Raw genomic sequence first — 19,739 nt, 5'->3', positions numbered from 1 at the left:
TTCGAACCTGGGACGCTGGCGTAACAGTGTTACGCTAACCATGCCACCACTACAACACTAACTGTGTAATAAAGTTATTTTTCTCATCATTTTATAGGAGCTTAGCCCATCCTCATCAAGAGATAGCTATGGGTGACATTAGATAAGGAATGCACTTGAAGGCAGAAGAGATAATGGCCCAGCAGGGTAAATGCATTACACTGTGCTTTGTGTAAAAGCTGTGCTAAGTGCTTAGACTATTTGCTACAATAAAGACCAACCCCGACCCCCACTAACTCACAGCCTCTAAGAAGCTAATCTCAAGCAAATGTAAATCATTCTAAGGAATTTGCATTTAATTATCTGGGGATTTCTCCCAAAATATAAACACCCAAAGTCCAACCTAAATATAATCTTTGTAACATGCCGCTGAGAAGCAAACCTCTTTCTGACATACATAAGTGGCCCTTGACAAAATCTTGCAGCACTTCTATTCTCAATTTTCAAATGCTTGCCAGCCTTTTCCCCTTCCCACTTTGAATCTCTTTAACTTTATCATCTTTAATGTGCTTTTCCAATTCTGGCCTTTTGACAACCTTCAAATTTTATTTCTGCACCCCTCACAGCTCTGCTTTTAGCTATAAAGGAGCCCAAACTCCATATTCCCCGCCCTAATCCTTCCACTCCCATGCACCTCCCTGTTCCTGACGATATCCTTTAAAATCAATTTCTTCAAATAAATTTGAGCCAGTGGCCCTAATATCTCCAAAATTGTTTTAAATATCAAATGTTATTTTATTATACTTCTGTGAATTGCCTTACAATGCTTTAGTACACTATGTCTTTAGTGTAAGTTACTAAATTACAGTTATTGTTATATTTCCATTGCTTTTTGTACAGAATTCCTGTCATCAAGCAACATTTTCAGAGATCAATTTGCCTCTGTCCAGTAGTAAATATTACCAGATTAGAATGGGATGATCCGAAGTACAGGAACGCAGAAAATATCACATAACATCTTTCAACATCTGTATTCAAAAACATTACCAAGAAGTAAATCACGAAAATCTGTAGACACCATGATTGAAGTAAAAACACAAAGTGGTGGAGAAGCTCAGCTGGTCAAACAGTGTCCTTTATGTAGCAAAAGTAGAGATACATCACCGACATTTCGGTTATACCTTGATTAAGGGCTCAAGCCCGAAACATCGGTGATGTATTTTTACCTTTCCTTCATAAAAAAACATTTCCAACATTAGTAATCTGACATCGTCAAATTTATAAAGTTCAAAAACATTTGTGAAGTGCTTCATGTAAGCAAACAATGTCCGGCATAAGGAAACAAGAACACGGTGGAAAGCTAATAGCATAGGACAATGGAATATGTTTTCCATCATTACTGTGGAGAATTAAAGATCAACTTCCTTTAGAAAGCTACAATCAGAAAGGTCAGAAGAACTCTAGAACAGTACTTTTCTCATTCTCGTTTTAGAGGTCAGTTATAATGGAAGTAGGCTATAGGACAGCCAAGGTGGTCGGAGCTGGAAGATGTGATTAAATATTACAGGAAGTCCAAGAAAAATTGGTAATCTTGCATCATAACATAAGTGCTTCTTTAACCAACATTATAACCAGATTATGTTATTAAAAAAAAAGATGAATTTACCTTTTATGGTAAAGGCAGATCCTGGAATGCCTTTATGCAGAGCTGAGTCAAGAGCCAGCTTCCAGAGCTGAAGGAGGTAGGGCGAGTGGTGCAGTAGGCCAACCGCCACTGTGACCTCAAAAATACGCACTGAGAAGGTAAAGCAGCCTGTACTCAAAATGGCAGCAGAAGAGCAGGTAAGAGCACTAGTGGAGGTTTGTGAAAGCAGTCTTAGGACTCAGCCAGATCTCCTGCGCATTGTAATACCCTCTATTAACCATATAGGTTTTTAAAAATTAACACTCCTGGGTCATGGCCTGACAACGTCATCGCGACGTCATCAGCCCTCTCCTTTGGAGCCGCATTCAGTGGCATTCCTTTTATGAAGGAAGTGGACCTGCTTTACTCTGCCTCTGAGTCTATTCTCCCTAGGCAGATGGAAGATGGAGCAAGTTCAACCAGTCATTCCGCCTTCTGACCTATTATGGAGGTAAGTGAGGCGATTTAAAGACAGAGAATATGTGTCTTCACAATTGCTTTTTTATCCACTATAAAATAACCTTATAGATGCTGCCCATGAGTTTATGCCAACCTGTATAAACCTACTCCACCACAATCTAACTTTTCTCTCCCTCACAGTCTGTGATGCTCTATTTTTCTGACATTCATATGCATATGTAAGAATCTTTTAAATGTCCCTATTGTACCAAACTCCACCACCACTGCAGACACCTATTGTTCCAGGCAGCCACCACGCTATGTATATAAAAAAAACTAAACCTCCTATATCTCCCCTAAACTTTCCTCCTCTAATATGAAATGAGCATTGCCACCCTAGGGAAAAGTTACTGGCTGCCCAGCCTATCTTTGTCTCTCATCTGTATAAGTCACCTCTCATCCTCCATTGCTCCAAACAGAAAAACTCAGCTTGTTCAACCTTTTCTTTCCACTTTTCCCACAAAATGCATATAATTTTATAATTTTTACCTGCTTTGAGAAATCAGAAATTTTTAGTACATTTCACATTATTAAAATTTCCAAATTGATTTTTCTGAGGAAAGAACATTTTAAAATAAACTTGATCTTGATGTTTTTTTAAATCTTGGGGTAAAAATCTATGCACAAACATGACAAAAACCACAAAATGATGACACAGATTGCCCACATCCCAAATCTGGTTCTCCTTACTTACCAAGATTCACACGATAAAGAAAATCACTGCTTTTCCAACTTTGAATTGGAATTCAATAATGGTTTTAGCTGTTACATTGCTATTGTAAGAACATAAACCTGATTTGAGGGATGAATGCAAAGAATTAACAAAAGATGTGCACATTCAAGGTAGGGAAGGGAAACGGGTGATAGGACATAGTTGCAAGAATGGAGATAACTTGTTTTGCCAGGACCAAGGTAATGACTAACTTGAAGGAATGAGAACCATTAGCAATAACAACTAACATGGGGAACAGGAAAGGATGATCAATGGTTTAGTGTTAATAGGGCCAAGGGATCAGGTGATGAGCCTTGTGACAAGATAAGCTCCAAGAGGAATGAGGAGTGAGAAACTAAAGAAAGATGCAAGTGGTTTGCAATTTCACAGACTTGAGTAAGTAATCTCGACTGACCCTCCAAGAGGATTTCATACTAGCAGAAGGGACCACTATCTTTTATTCTTTTGTGGATATTAAAGTTCCCTTCGCATATATGAGCAAGCAGGTTCTTCCTGGTGATCCAGCCAATAAATATCCCTCAACCAACATCACTGAAATCAGACCATTTGGTTATTATCACATTGCGGTTTCAGGGGACTTGATTGCACAGATTCAGGCATTGCAATATGAACTGCTCTTCAATGAGTTAGTTTTACAGCCTTGAAAAAGGCCCTTTGGCCCATCTCATCCATGCTGACCAAGTTACTTACCAGAGCTTATGCCATTTGGCCCATATCCCTCCAAGCCTTTCATACACTTGACCCCGACCGAGTGACTTTTAAATTTTACAATTGTACCCGCCAGTACCACTCCGTCTGACAGCTCATTCCACATACCCTCCAATCTCTGTGTGTAAAAATAGCCTCGCAGGTCCTTTTGATAACTTTTCCATCCCACCTTAAATCTATGCCATCTAGACTTCCCTACCCTGAGGGGGGAAAAAACCATGAGTATTTATCTATTTATGCCACTCTTTTAAATTTTACACCACCTCGTAACACTCACCACTCAGCCTCCCATGTATGAGGGAAAATATTTCTGACCGATCCAGTCTCTCCTTATAATTCGTCATCCACATGCCATCTCACCAATGTCCTATGCTTTGGTAACATCCAACCCCCTGCATTGAATGCCCTTATCAATGAAGGCAAGCATACCAAACACCTTCTTCATCACCCTGTTACCACATTCACTGTATACAGGGGTGCAGTGCTAATTTTTTAGTTGTCAGAGCTCACTAAAAGTTGTGACAAGGGGAATTGCCGGAGCAGCCCCATAAGGTGGAGGAGCGGCACTCCGGTGAGCTCTGTCCGGTAGCACTGCACCCCTGAATGTATAGGACAATAAACTCATTATTGTAAACCCATCAGTCCTACAACACACTCCAGTTACAGTAAGTAAGTCGCGCCCTGGTTTGGTTTACAAAATGCAACAGTTCACACATAATTTGAGTTAAATTGCATCTGGCATTCCTTAGCCCACTTCCACAGTTAATTAAAATTTTGATGTAATTTTTGATCATCCATTACAATCCATTGGAAGATACTGAGGTTGGGAGAGTTTCTTAGCCTTGCTACATTTAATGAACTTTATGAAATTAAAATATAAAGTAAAAGGTGCCTTTCTGCCCATCTGCTTGTTGATTTTACTTTAAAGATGCTATTGATAGTTTCTGTGCTGTGCAACTCTCAGATGTTAGGAAACAGCACCATTCGTATAATATATAACATGACTGGTAGCTCGATCATTTGTGGGTGTGATCAGCTCTGCTGTCAAACAGGTAGGTGTTGTTTTTATAGTGCGGCTGCACCCTGCTTTTGTTAGTGCATGGAGAAAAAAATCATTCCACTTCTCTATAAAGTGAAAAGACACCTTTTCATCAAAATCACTGATTGCTCTCTGTTCAGGTTGCTTCCATGTAAAATTGCAACTGTTTTTATATATTTTAATTTAGACATGCTGTAGCACGGTAACAGGTCCTTTCAGCCCGAGCCCATGCTGCCCAATATCACCCAATTGATCTACAACCCCAATAAGTTTTGAATGGTGGGAGGAAACTGGAGCATCCAGAGGAAGCCCACACAGACACGGGAAGAACATACAAATTCCTTGCAGTGTGGGTTTTGAAGCTGGCGCTGTAACAACATTGCACTTACATCTATGCCAACCATGTTGCCCTTATATTATGTCATATTTTCTGTCCATTACCAGATGCATTTTCTCATGCTGCCTTTATGATGCCTTTCAGCTCTCAAAAATCGTAGCTGCTCTCTGGAGGCAAGTGGGAGACTGCAGATGATGGAATCTGGATCAAAATCCAGTCTGCTGGGAGAACTCAATGAGTCAAGCAGTATCAATGGGAGAAAAAGAATGATCATCAATATTTTGCATCTGAACTCTTCATCAAGCCTGAGAGTGCTGAGGCAAAGGAGAGCTAGCCTGAATGATGGAAATAGGGTGGGAGGGGTTTGGCATGGGCCACTAACGGATTGGTGAACCAGGGAGGGGTGAAGAATAACAAACAGATGGAGAGGCAGAGAAACCTGCTAAATTAACAGGTGCCAGACAAAGGGAGAGAGAGAGAGAGAGAGACAAGAAGAATAAAAGGAGTCACGTGGAGCAAAATAAATCATACAGAGTGGAGTAGAAGTCATCTAAGGAGGTTGGGGGTGGTAAGTGGAGACAAAATCTACCAGAGTGAAACATGAAAGTGTGCAGACACTGTACATATAAGAAGGGCTCAGGCCCAAAACATTGTTTATATATCTTTAACTCCTACAGAAACATCAGGACGAGCTGAGTTCCTCCAGCATTTTTGTGTTTTAACAAAGGCAGTCAATGCTGGTATTTGATGTGGAGAAAGGGGTAATGGTAGCTATTGCAGGAGAGGCAAAAGGATAAATTGGATCTGATGGAAGTGAGGAGGGGAATGCTGGAGGTGAAATGTGATTGGAGAAGAATGGAAGGAATAATAATCCGTAGAATGGGGTTGGTGGAAGAAGAACAAAAGTAGCTTGGAAGAGAGAGGGGACACATTTTCTGAAATTAGAAAATTCAGTGTTCATACAATTGGACTGTAGAGGTGTTTTTCCTCTATACAATTAGCCTTGCTCTGATAGTGGTGAAGGCCAAGGATGGACATGATATTGTGGGAGTGGGAAGGGGAGTTGAAATGGCATGCCACCAGGAACTCAGGATGGCCATTACGGACAGAGCATAGATGCTCTGGGAAACATTCCCCAAATCTGCATTTAGTTTCATCGATGTCAAGGGGGCTACATTGGGAGCACCGAACATGGAGGATGAGGTTGAAGGTGGACATTAATCTTTGCCTCACGAGAAAGGGCTGTTTAGGACCTTGGATGACAGTGAGGTGTAAGAGGAAGTGTAACACTTCCTGCACGCAGAGGAAAGTACCAAATGTCATGGATAGGTGGGTGGGGAGGGATGAGCGGGAGTGATCCCTGCAGAAAGGAGTGAGAAAGTACATAGAGTGGAGGTGGGGTCCAGTTGTAGCTGAACAAAAAAATATTTACCAGAATTATTAAATCAAGTTGCTTCCTAATTATCCTCCCAGTGGATGGATTTCAATAACTTCGGCAAGTTGACATTTGGGGTATGTCTTGACAGTGTCAGAAGTTGAAAGCAGAAGCACCCTGCTAAGGCCAGGATAAAAGTGGTTTAGAAAGGTCTGCAACCAATGAGAAAGAAAATGAGCTCTGCACTTGCAAATGTTCTGTCCTAAGCTTCCAAAACAAAAGGGAAATGTTGCTAAATCTATTGTTAAAGATTACCCTGCAGCTTAAGTCATTAAGCTTTTCTAATACTAAAGGCCCATTCAATTCTAGGGGAGTCCACAACTTTGGAATGCATGTTTGTTTACATGTTGCATTGCACTGTATTGGCACCAAGATCACTACCATTACTGTGGAAAAGAGGTGAACAGCATTTGTGTTAATAAGGAGTTAAATCATGGAGAAAAAAATCATTCCACTTCTCTATAAAGTGAAGCAGGGGGAAAAGAAGCAGAATGAAATCTGCAGTGCAGAAGGAGGAGAGTGTGAGGGTGGAAGTTGGATGTGGGGGGCAAGCTGAAGGAAAGGATACATGGGAAAAGGGGGAGTATGGGTGGGCAACAAGGACAAAGCAGTGGCAAATCCAGGAGCGTGTGCATAGGTGGGAGAGAGAGAAAGCCCTTTCAGATAGGGTAAAAGTCCAAATGTAAAGGCAGAGAACTTCCACCAAAACACTTAACTACTTACCTCTCTGAATGTGCACTCCGCCGATCAATCTGAATGAACGGCCACGCTAAGCAGCTGTTTAGGGGCAGGCTAGTGACTCCATCAGCCCGCAACCCAACTCCCTGCTGCCTGTCAGCCTGGGAGGTCAGCAGGGTCTGCCGGGACAGGGTTGGTCAGCAGGGGCAGACAACAGAGCAGGGGAGGTCTGTGGGGGCTGTCGGGGCAGGGGAGGCCAGTGGGGGACATCAGGGGGCAGCTGCTGGCTGCTCTGACACCTCACTGGGCACTTAGGTCTTCGGGGGCACTCTCTGTGGCTCAAAATGCGGCAGATCAATGGCAATCTTCCCTACCCATAATCCCCCATGCAGCTGGAACTGTTCTGGAAAACACAGAGTGGTTTCAGCTGCGTGGGGGATTATGAGTATGGAAGACAGCCATTGCTATGCCAAATATTTATGACGGATGGCGCTGCAGAACCAGTCGCCCTGCCTCCGTTGGATCTGGAGGGCGCCTCGAGGCACCTCTGGATATGAATGGGATGCTGGAGCTGTCTGCAAGGTAAGTTCTTAGTTTTCCATCCACTCCTGTAGCCAGCCTCAAGGCAGAGGTCGGACATGAAATGGCCTAGAGAGAACCTGCAGCATACAAGCCCTTACATTCAACATCCAGATGGCAAATATGCACCTACTACTGCTTGTGTGCATACATATGTATTACAGTAGCAACTTTGTAACAGCTATTTGATATTGATAGTTATTCACAGCAATCTTCCACTCCTCAGCTTTAGTTTGAAATTTCAAATTTTACATTTTAAATTCAAATTTAAAAATTAAATTTAGACGTACATGCAGCACAGTAACAGGCCCTTTCAGCTCACAAATCTGTGCTGCCCAATTTATACCCAATTAACCTACAGTCCGGTAAGTTTTTAAATGATGGGAGGAAACCGGAGTCACTGGTGAAAACCCACACAGATAGGAGGGAGATTGAAAACGTGGCTGAATGGTGCACCAATAACAACCTTGCGCTCAATGTCACCAAAACTAAGGGGCTGATTGTCAACTTCAGGAAGGGAAAGCCAGAGTTATACAATCCAGTGATCACTGGGGGATCGGAGGTAGAGAGGGAGGACAAATTTAAGTTCTTGGGAAGCACTATTTCAGAGGATCTCTCCTGAACCCAACACACTAATGGTATCATGAAAAAGCAGGTCAGCACTTCTACTTCTTCAGGAGTTTGTGGAGATTTGGTATGACACCAGAAATGCTGGAAAATTTCTACAGATGTGTGGTGGAAAGTGTGCTGACTGGCTGCATCACAGTCTGGTATGGGGACACCAATACTCCTGAGTGTAAAGCCCTCCAGAAGGGAAAAGGCAGTGGACACAGGCCAGGACATCACTGGCAAAACCCTCCCCACCACTGAGAATATCTACAGGGAACTCTGCTGTAGGAGAGCAGCAGCAATCATCAAGGATCCACATCGCCCAGCACACTCTCTGTTCTCATTGCTGCCTTGAGGAAAGAGGTATTGGTGCCACAAGACTCGCACCATCAGGTTCAGGAACAGCTGCTACCCCTCCACCATCAAAGTCCTCAACAACACTCAATCAGGGACTCATTTAAGGACTCTTGCACTTTATTGATTGCTTTATTCTCTCTGTAATGCACAGTCAGTTTGTTTACATTTGTTATCTGTTTACAGTTCTTTATTTGTTTACATGTATACGCTGTGTACAGTTTTTCTTGCACTGCCATTAAGTGGTAATTCTGCCTTGTCCACATAAAAAAGAATTTTAGGGTTGTATGTGATGTCATGTATGTACTCTGACAATGAATGTGAAATCTGAAACTTAGAATGTACTGTTATGGACCATGGACAGTTTTATTTCTGATTGTGCTGCAGGAGGAACGAGTGCGCACTGTGTAGAGCACCAGAGCAGCAAGCTGGAAGAGTGAACAGCTGCGTGGAGCCAGTGGGCTCGTTGAGAGCATACCCGCTGAAGTTCATCCCACTCCTCTAATCAGGAGTGCCGAAGATATACGCTGCAGCAGTTAAACTGTCCAGTGCGCTGAGGAATGAACTGTCAGTGTATTCACCCGCAGCTCCGTCTAAAAGGCAGGAGGCTGAGCTGCGTTGCTTGTGGGTGCCAGCACTGCTGTTCTGACAGCAGATATTACACTCTGATTCCCAGAGTGTGTGTCTGACCTGTGCTTCTCCTGTCCCCTTTTGAGAAGAGAACTTTGTGTGACAAAAGTCACTTGGTATAACCCCAAAGAGGGCTTCAGAGGTGCGGAATTCATGCTAGTGACTAGATCACTGTGAGAAACTCCCTTGTGAGAAAACTAAAGGTGGTCATTATTACATAAGAAACTAATGGAAGTCTTGTAGCATCCACGAATGGCAGCACTACAAAAATGATGAGGGGTGTACTGGCCTTAGGAAGTGACACCAGCACATCACAATGTCACTACCTATCCAGCGGCATGCATCACGGAAGTGGCGCTGAGCCCTGGGCAATGTGTGTCGCTAACTGCGGGCTTCTCCTCACAAGGGAAAGGAGGCCCGCACCATCTTGTGTCGGACAACTGGGGAAGCCCACTACACCACTACCCCTAGAATTGCTGCCACCCTTTGAGCAAGTCACTGTACTGTCTTTGGGCGGGTGGCTTCTGTGTCTGACCTGGGGATTCTGGCTTGAGTCCAGAGGCACTGCCTTGAGGCAGTCAATGGTAAACCTGTTCTGCCACCTGCCAATGACCAAGATGAAAACGACACCGTCGCGCTGCAGTACCTTGAATGGATTTTCCAAGGGGTATTGTTAGGAAATAGGTTGTTAGTTAGGCTGGCCTAGAGTGACGACGTGAATTGGGCCCCTTGGTCCGAGGTGATGTGGATTGGGACTCCAAAGCATGTGACACAAGTGGATAAGAAAGCTCTGGCACAAGTTTCTGTGTAACATGTGGGCAGGGATATCACTTCCGGCCAACGGGTAAAACGGTCAATTTCTGTGAATAAATACCACATACCTTGGCTCACAAGGAGCAGGTCAATGATGTCCAAGTGCACACAGTCAAAATGGCCCTGCACCGGATCAAAACTCTGGAGCGGGGCCTTGGTGTGCCTGTGCACTTTGGTCCATTGGCAGTCCAAACAAGTCTTAGCCCACAGGGTTACATCGTGGCAGAGGCTGTGCCACACAATATCGTCAGATAGCAGATGGACCGTAGACCTTATGGAAGGATGTGACAGGCTGTGAATTTGGCTGAATACCCGCCATTGCCTGGTCATGGGTAGGATGGGTCTGGGGAAACCTGTGGACATGTCGCACAGTAAATTCGGGCTCCCTGGATAAAGACAGAAATTTCTAACTTTCAGGCTGGTGATGGTGATCCGGTAGGCCTGGCATCCACATCTTCAGCTTGGTCTTTGGCTAGCTGAGCAATGTCGAGCCTGAGGTAGCAGCGATGGCCGGTCTGGACAGCACCCATGGGCCACCACATTGGATTTGCCTCCAACGTGGCAAATGTCCATTGTATACTCGGAAATATAGGAGAGGTGTTGTTGTTGCCTCACCAACCACAGGTCCGAGACCTTGCTGAGTGCACGGGTGAGCGGTTTGTGGTCTGTGTAAGCGACAAAGACCTTCCTTCTAACATCTACTGGAAATGTCGTATTGCCAGTTACAGGGCTAACAGCTCACAGTCGATTGTGCTGTACTTGAATTGTGGTGTCCAGAGATGTTTGCTGAAGAAAGCCAGGGGGCGCCACTGTTCCCCAACTCACTGCTCCAGCACCACGCTGACCGCTCTGTCTGATGCGTCTGTGGTAAGGGCTGGGGGGAGGAAGAGACTGGGTGGGCCAAAAATGTGGCCTCCACCAGTGCCACTTTCGTTGCCTGGAACGTTTCAATGGTTTTGTATGTCCACTGGTGCGCCTTGTCGCCGAGTTTGATGAAGTCTCGAATAGGGGTTGCATGAGGGTAGTTGCTCCCGGGAGGAAACAATGATAGAAGTTCACCATCCCTAGGAATTCTTGTCGCTCTTTAATGATGCTCGGCCTGGGAAAACGTTGGATGGCTTCTACCTTATCCAGCAGCAGTGTGGACCCCTCTTGGGGCCCCATGACCAGGCAATGGCGGATAGTTTCCAGTCCAAACTCCTGCAACCTGTCGAAAAGGCGAGTCAGTTGCATCCTGTGTGCACTGGCATCAGGGCTGATGATGAGAATGTCATCCAGGTTGACAAAAATAGTGGTCTTTGGTTCATTGACTATTCAGGAATCTGGTGGCAGTGGGGAAGAAGCCATCCTTATGCCATGGAGTGCTCGTCTTTAGGCTCCTGTACCATTTTCCCAATGGTAGCAGAGTGAAGAGGGCATGGCCTGAGTGGTGGGGATCTTTGAGGATAAAGGATGCTTTTTTAAGACACCGCCTCATGTAGATGTCTTAAAATGGACTTTCTTAGGACTGTCCATTCGATGGACTGAAGGCTGGTGCCTGTGATGTTGCAGACCACATTAACGACCATTTGGAGTTTATTCTTGTCCTGAGAGTTGGCGCCTCCATACCAGGCACTGGTGCAACCTGCCAGAATGCTCTCCAAGGTATATCTGAAGAAGCTTTTGAGGGTTTTCAGTGACATACCGAATCTCCTCAGACATCTCTCAAAGTATAGCTGCTGGCGAGCCACCTTTGTGATTGCATCAATATAGAGGCTCCAGGATAGATCCTGGGAGATGTTGACACCCAGGAATTTGAAGTTCTTGACCTTATCAGGGAGCCTCTCAGCTGCTTTGTAGCTGGGGATTTAATTTAAATCAACTCTTCTTTATTTTTAGTTGTTGACACTTGGAAAAGAAATCAGTACTGGACCTTTTCTGTGATAGTTCCTTATATATAAAATTAAAGTCAAATTCTGAGTAAATCTTGACTTTTTTTTCCCTGCTGTATCTTCCACATTAACATGAAGAATCAATACAAAAAGGATTTAAAATGTGTTAATACATATTCTCGTCATAAATTCACAGTTCAATTACATCATATTTTATATTACAGTTCAAATTTCTTCCTTTTACTTACTCTTTCTGGGCTCCTGTTCAATACATAACAGCCCTCAATGAGGACTGCCTTCTGAAGTCCACAATCAGCTCCTTGGTTTTGCTAACATTGAGTGCAAGGCTGTTGTCATTACACCATTCAATGAGCTGATCTACCTCCCTGCTGGACCTCATTACTGTTTGTGATTCTGCCGACAACATCCAAGAGCAACAAAGAGAACATGATCAATAAGTATACATGGCCTTTCTTAACCTCGCAAAAGTTTGAATCCATATAAATCAAGCATGATTATGGAACATCCTTTTTTATATTTGGCTTCCTACTGAAATTACTCCCTTATATCTCCTATTTGATGGCATGGAAGCCATGATCTTAACTATGGTCCATACCTGATTTAGTCCCAGTGCATCATTACCCTGAACATCTGCAGAAAAGAGTACTTGTAGTTCAGGATCTCTGCCACAGAAAAGTTATAGATGTCAACGATTCTTACCCTTCTGTAACCTTCTAAGACATGGACTCCCTCAAAACACATCATCATAACTGTTTCTACAAATTCCTCCTAATCCACTGGAGCGAACCAACGTCAATGACCTCTCCCAAGTCAACATCTCCCGCACTGAGATATGCTATGAGACTCTTGTCAGCTCAGTCACCTGACATCAGATGCCCAAAACATTTTTTATCCATCTGTATTCTCTAAAACATCAGGAGGAAAGGCACCTACTCATTTCCAAGTACAACTGTAATGTTTCATGGCAAAAACAAACTTTAAAATCGATTTCAATTTAATTGTGCATCAACGGTATTGTTTAAGAAATTGTTGCCTTTTTTTCCCCCACAAAGAGAAGGCAAATAACAAATGATATTACCAACATTAATACCTTTCAAACTCATGGAATGGGCAGGATAGCATATCCTTTGTTGCTATTTTCTTGCAGCTCTTGCAAAAACTGGAAACAAGGACTGTCTCGCTGATCAATTAGTCATTGACCCACAAGCTCCTGTAAGTGGCTCTTCTGGGAGCGACTACACAATAGATTCAATACTTTGATGCAGTGCTATTTTGCTGACATTATGAGAGTTAATAAAACTCATTATCAGGGAGCCTCTCAGCTGCTTTGTAGCTGGGGATTTAATTTAAATCAACTCTTCTTTATTTTTAGTTGTTGACACTTGGAAAAGAAATCAGTACCGCACTTTTTCTGTGATAGTTCCTTATAAAATTAAAGTCAAATTCTGAGTAAATCTTGACTTTTTTCTCCCTGCTGTATCTTCCACATTAACACGAAGAATCAATGCAAAAAGGATTTAAAATGTGTTAATACATATTCTTGTCATAAATTCACAGTTCAATTACATCATATTTTATATTACAGTTCAAATTTCTTCCTTTTACTTACTCTTTCTGTCTTTCTGGGCTCCTGTTCAATACGTAACAGCCAACGACAAAACTGAAGGCAATCGCATGCCATTTCCAATAAATGGTGCTTTCAAATCTTTTTTGAAGATGCGCTACTTCATCCAATCAGACAGGAGGAGCTGCAGCCCATAACCATCTCATCTCCACTTGCCCCACTGTTATCATCTTCTATCTCATTATCTAAATGACAATGTTTCTCACTTCCAGTGCCCATTCAGAAGGACCATCAACTGTGTGCTAGTTTGAGTCTCTCCATCCATTCAATGTGCCACAGAGTAATTGGAAGTCATGATCCAGTTTTGCATTTTCTATCTTAAACTCAAATGTCATGTCTAAATTGCTCGATTATAATATTACATTGAAGAATTGTCTTAATGCTATTTCCAAGGCTTTATTAACTGTTTTCTTTGGCTTGGCTTCGCGGACGAAGATTTATGGAGGGGGGTAAATGTCCACGTCAGCTGCAGGCTCGTTTGTGGCTGACAAGTCCGATGCGGGACAGGCAGACACGGTTGCAGCGGCTGCAGGGGAAAAATGGTTGGTTGGGGTTGGGTGTTGGGTTTTTCCTCCTTTGCCTTTTGTCAGTGAGGTGGGCTCTGTGGTCTTCTTCAAAGGAGGTTGCTGCCCGCCGAACTGTGAGGCGCCAAGATGCACGGTTTGAGGCGATATCAGCCCACTGGCGGGGGTCAATGTGGCAGGCACCAAGAGATTTCTTTAGGCAGTCCTTGTACCTTTTCTTTGGTGCACCTCTGTCACGGTGGCCAGTGGAGAGCTCACCATAGAACACGATCTTGGGAAGGCGATGGTCCTCCATTCTGGAGACGTGACCCACCCAGCGCAGCTGGATCTTCAGCAGCGTGGACTCGATGCTGTCGACCTCTGCCATCTCGAGTACTTCGACGTTAGGGATGAAGGCGCTCCAATGAATGTTGAGGATGGAGCGGAGACAACGCTGGTGGAAGCGTTCTAGGAGCCGTAGGTGATACCGGTAGAGGACCCATGATTCGGAGCCGAACAGGAGTGTGGGTATGACAACGGCTCTGTATACATTTATCTTTGTGAGGTTTTTCAATTGGTTGTTTTTCCAGACTACTTGTGTAGTCTTCCAAAGGCGCTATTTGCCTTGGCGAGTCTGTTGTCTATCTCGTTGTCGATCCTTGCATCTGATGAAATGGTGCAGCCGAGATAGGTAAACTGGTTGACCGTTTTGAGTTTTGTGTGCCCGATGGAGATGTGGGGGGGCTGATAGTCATGGTGGGGAGCTGGCTGATGGAGGACCTCAGTTTTCTTCAGGCTGTTTTAATTCACAATGAACTGAAGACAAATATGGTAATAAGGAAAGAAATGGAAATACTGACCTTCAGTGAATATATTCTTGGGAGAAATTATATTTTATTATAACTAAATAGTTTTGTGATGGAATTCTGTTTGGAGTACCCACTCATTTTAACTGTTAATTGCTGCCGATATTAATTTTCTAGAATATCAATGATTCTATTTTTTCTTTGACATTAAATATATTTAATCATTTTGCACAGTTAACAAAAATACAGCAAGCTTCAGGATTATAATCAATTTTCTTCAGGCAAAATAGGAGCAGAAATTTCTGAAAATTATGTATCTGTTTGGTTTTCAAACTGGAGTAATTTTATTTTATTCTATTTCTTGTCACCTTGGTGGTTCTTAAGTTTAAATGTTTTCATCTATTCTGACAAGAGCAAAAGGACATTAAAATATTTTATATATTCTTTTTCCAGTGACAAAACTCTCAATTCAGATTTTCTGCAATGTTGCACAGCAAACTTCAATTTAACATGAATGCAGATAGCTTTAGATTCCTTTCACATCACAATTTTTATCACAACATGTTAAACTTGTTTATTGACAGATACTTTGTTACCAGTAAGAGAGACAAAGATTGAAAATATTTTAAGCATACTTCCAGCAGAGGTCACTAAACAGCAATCAGGATTGAGAACTGAGGAGGATTACTTTTTCTTCATTCCACAGACCTAAAGTTCAGACTGGAACATTCCTACTTGTATGGGGACACTGTTGTTATGCTCTTTTTAACAGTTGCCCTCACATAATGGGTGACAATGACCAACAGGTGCAGCTAAATCTATTGCCCAATGCTTTGAGAACAGCTGGCCAATCCAACAGTAAACTAGTCCTTAGAGACTTTCCTGTCATTTCTGGTGTTTAATTACAGACAAATGCTATTAGATACTGTACCTGCCAGATTCAGCACAAATGGGTCATCTCTGATCGAAAGTTTGTCATAGCCCTTGGTTGAATGGATCCTTGATTAAGAATATTGAATTCATTTATTTTTAATGTATATTAGATTAGCTTGAAAGAAAAAAAAGATCTATATTAAAGGAATGCTGAATATACAAAAAACTCAATCCACAGATTATCTATTTGTTTTAATAATCAGGTTTAAAAAAAAAATCAGGCTGAAATTTTTGTTTTATTCTATAAAACAGAAATTATATTAACATACAGAATTGAATATCATTTTTCTAACTTCTTTTAAAGGAAATGACAAATTAAATTTAATTTTAATAATAGGAGATAATTTGCATTGAAAGTTTTCAATTATATATTCAAAAGGAAATGATTGCTGATTTTTTATTTTTATTTTTCACACTATGAATCATATTAATCAAAATACACACAAACATTTCCCTCTTGAATATACACAGTGGCATTTTCTCCCCTTTTTCCTCCCTCCCTTCCCTCCCTCCTTCCCACCCCCCTCCAAATCCATTAAAAGTTCAACATGTATAATATAATAAAACCATTAAACAATGTCATCACACAATGAAAATAAACAAGAACGTTGTGTCATCTACTTTTACACACTGGATCAGGTCATTTCGTTCTCATTCTATCATTTTAGGGGGTGGAGGTCCGCGGTAGGCCCTCTCTGTTGTGTTCCATGTACGGTTCCCAAATTTGTTCAAATAATGTGGCTTTATTTTTTAAATTATATGTTTTTTTTCCAGTGGAATACATTTATTCATTTCTATGTACCATTGCTGTACTATCAGGTTCTCTTCTGTTTTCCAAGTTGACATTATACATTTTTTTGCTAAAGCTAAGGCTATCATAATAAATCTTTTTTGCACTTCATCCAGTTTGAGGCCTAATTCTTTACCTCATATTACTTAGAAGAAAGATCTCTGGATTTTTTGGTATGTTGCTTTTTGTGATTATATTTAATACCTGATTTAAATCTTCCCAAAACTTTTCCACTTTTTCACATGCCCAAATTGCATGTACTGTTGTTCCCATTTCCTTCTTACAGCGAAAACATCTATCTGATACTGTTGGGTCCAATTTATTTAACTTTTGGGGCGCGTGTAACCAATTATATTGTATCATGCGTAACCTCATATTTATTATATTTCTCATAGTTCCAGAGCATAACTTTTCCCATATTTCATTTTTTATCTTTTTGTTTAAATCTTTTTCCCACTTTTGTTTGGGTTTATAGCTTATTTCATCCTTTTCTTTCTACATGTTTGTTATAAAAGGAAATGATTGCTGTTTAATGGAATATCTGGTATATCATTTTTTTCTCTGAAGTTTGGTTGAAATACATTTTGCCTTCTTGAAATGAAGGGTTGAAGCATCGTCAGTCCACATCCTTCCCATAAACAATCTATTGATACTCAATCCTGTCCACAGAGAGGAGAACAAAATACCTGATGGAGAAGCTTCAACAATGTCACGTTGAGCCCTATTTGTTGATTATTTAATCTGAGCATGTGTTCTATTTTCAATCCATAATAATACAACTGTAATTACTGGTGCAATATTATACATGTTTCTAAACACCTGTTAGAAGATTGCATATTTTTTGCAACAATTATTTATCCACTTCCAATCGATTTTCAACTTTGTCACTAAAGTCATTATCCCAATTATCTCATCAAATCTATACATATCATCGCCATTGCTCGACCCTCCTTTCTCAATCCTTCATTAAATTACATCTCACCTGTATCCTTAAATCCTTTACACATCTCCTTTTGTCAATTTCTGTTTCTGCTTCCTATTATACAACTTTTTTTCAAAAGGTTTGCTTTCAGAAAAAAAAGGGGATTATGATAGACAACTTCAAGCTGAACACAAAGATAATTTTAAATTTGCTCTATCACATAAGATGTTGGAGAAACATTAAATTAACTTAATGAATTTAGCATGTTTAATCGCATAAATATGCGGACTCATTACCTTAGTTCAACTGACCTAAAAATGTTTTGCCATTGATTTTCATTGTACTCAGCATCTGATGCCTCTCTTGTCAGTGTCCAATGATAGTCTGCCAGCATCGATGAACTTCAGTTGCCTTGATTCTGTTTCTCCATGATCACAATGTTCTAGTGAAACTGACAGCACCAAGATCATCAGGAAAGAAGTCCAGGTGCAAATGCAGGAAATGAACTTTCAATGATAGTTGCATTTCATGATTTTGTCTGCTTGAAGTAGACTAAAAATATGAAATGAAATCATATGTTCTCTGACAATAAATCTGAAATCTGAAATTGTCTGCTTTAAAAAGAAAATCCCTATTCCTCCACCACCTTGTTAAACATGTTATGACATTTTCCAGATGAAAGGTTTTAGCTGTGGCTGTTGCTATAATGTTAGTTTGGGTTTGTATTTTTTATCCAATCTCCTCTGATCCTCTCTGCCCAGGGCATCCTTTATTGGCTGCTGCTTACCTTATTTATTCCATTCAAGGAAACCTTACAATTGACCATGATGGAAGATCAGCATTTAAGTCCAGTCCAGATATCTAAAGTCTATATTTGCAAAGAGTAAACTGAGCCTCAGTTCAAACTTTGACCTTTTAGAAGTTTTTCCATGGCCCAAAATATAGTAGAAAATACCACTATTGCAGTTCTATAATTAGTCTCACTGCCCCAGGCAAAGAAGACAAACATCTTCCTTGGATAGCTCTACTGATTTTGTACTAGCATTTAAGAGGAATTGGACAGTTGGAACCTGAGGTGAAGCTGCTTTTCATAACTATTGGGCAATAGTTAATGTATTCAGAGAATAAGAAAGAAAATAGAAAGTAAAACAAAGGCAAATACCAATACATTCGGATATAGATCAGAGAACAGGACAATATTCATGCAAGAAACTTGAATTACAAGTTGACTAAAGAGAAAATATTGTTAAGGTAAAGGTAAAGATAGCTCCCCCGAAGGGCAGAGAGCAGGGATTGATTTTCCACAGGGATTTATGAAGTGCATTTTTTTTACAAAATACTTTGCCATTTAGCCTTCATTAACCTCCACTACATCTTTTATAACATATTATTTTTCACATGCTCATGAACTCCACCTGATTCTTCTTCCAGGAGACAGTTAACCTGCCAATCAGCAGGTCTTTGGGTTAATGGAGAAAACTCAGGGTTGGCACCAGAACATATGTTGGAGGGGGGCATTAGAGTGTTAGAGGGGGGGCTCTTTCAGCAGGTGGAGGGGGTGCTAGCCAGGTCCTACCTGTCAACACGGGGGGGGGGGGGGGGAAAGGCAAGCCAGGACGTACCTGTCGTGAACACCAACTGCCCCTCCGACGTGGGACACAAGGGCAATCCTTTTATTGCGTCAAACATCACTAGACGTTACTGACACTTGACACATGATAGTGATGCAGCGGGGGGGCAGAAGGAGAATTGCTAGCATGTGTCAATCTAGATGCTAGTGACGCGGGAGGGAGTGGGGGCAGGTCTGACAGTCAGAGATGGGCGCGATTATATCTGGAGGCACAGCACCTCGTTTGGGTGGGCAATGCCCGTGGATGGTTACCCCCACCCCCCACCCCCCCACTTTGGCGCTGACCCTGAAAAAATTCATTCAGTTATAGGGAAAGCATACAAATTCCACTGAGACAGGATCAAAGGCCAGCTGTGAGACAATAGCACCACCATCTGCATCAATGGAGCACAAGTTGATAAAATTGCGAAGGGACTGGAATTGTTCACTCTTTGTACATATTCTGGAATTAGGATTCAGAAATATAATTTCCAGATTTGTAGATGACACCAAATTGGTATGGATTTAATATAAAATAAAAATTGATGCCACATAAGAACATGGACACAATGAACTTGCACATTGGTGAAAATGGAAATGAAGTTTCAATGTGAATTTGTATA

At 41.7% G+C, this 19,739-nt stretch overlaps 1 long non-coding RNA gene across 1 annotated transcript; it reads right to left on the bottom strand.

The window, feature by feature from the left end:
- Window positions 1–13,544: 13,544 nt before the first annotated feature.
- LOC138752722 (uncharacterized) lies at window positions 13,545–17,625 on the bottom strand. The gene is made up of 3 exons (XR_011350871.1): window positions 17,568–17,625; window positions 15,794–15,910; window positions 13,545–14,872 (listed from the first exon to the last, which is right to left on the bottom strand). It is a non-coding gene; the product is annotated as an uncharacterized lncRNA (long non-coding RNA).
- Window positions 17,626–19,739: the final 2,114 nt, after the last annotated feature.

Source organism: Narcine bancroftii, chromosome 2, assembly GCF_036971445.1.
Source record: "Narcine bancroftii isolate sNarBan1 chromosome 2, sNarBan1.hap1, whole genome shotgun sequence".
Lineage (NCBI taxonomy): Eukaryota > Metazoa > Chordata > Chondrichthyes > Torpediniformes > Narcinidae > Narcine > Narcine bancroftii.
This window is presented reverse-complemented; position numbering and strand designations above follow the sequence as displayed.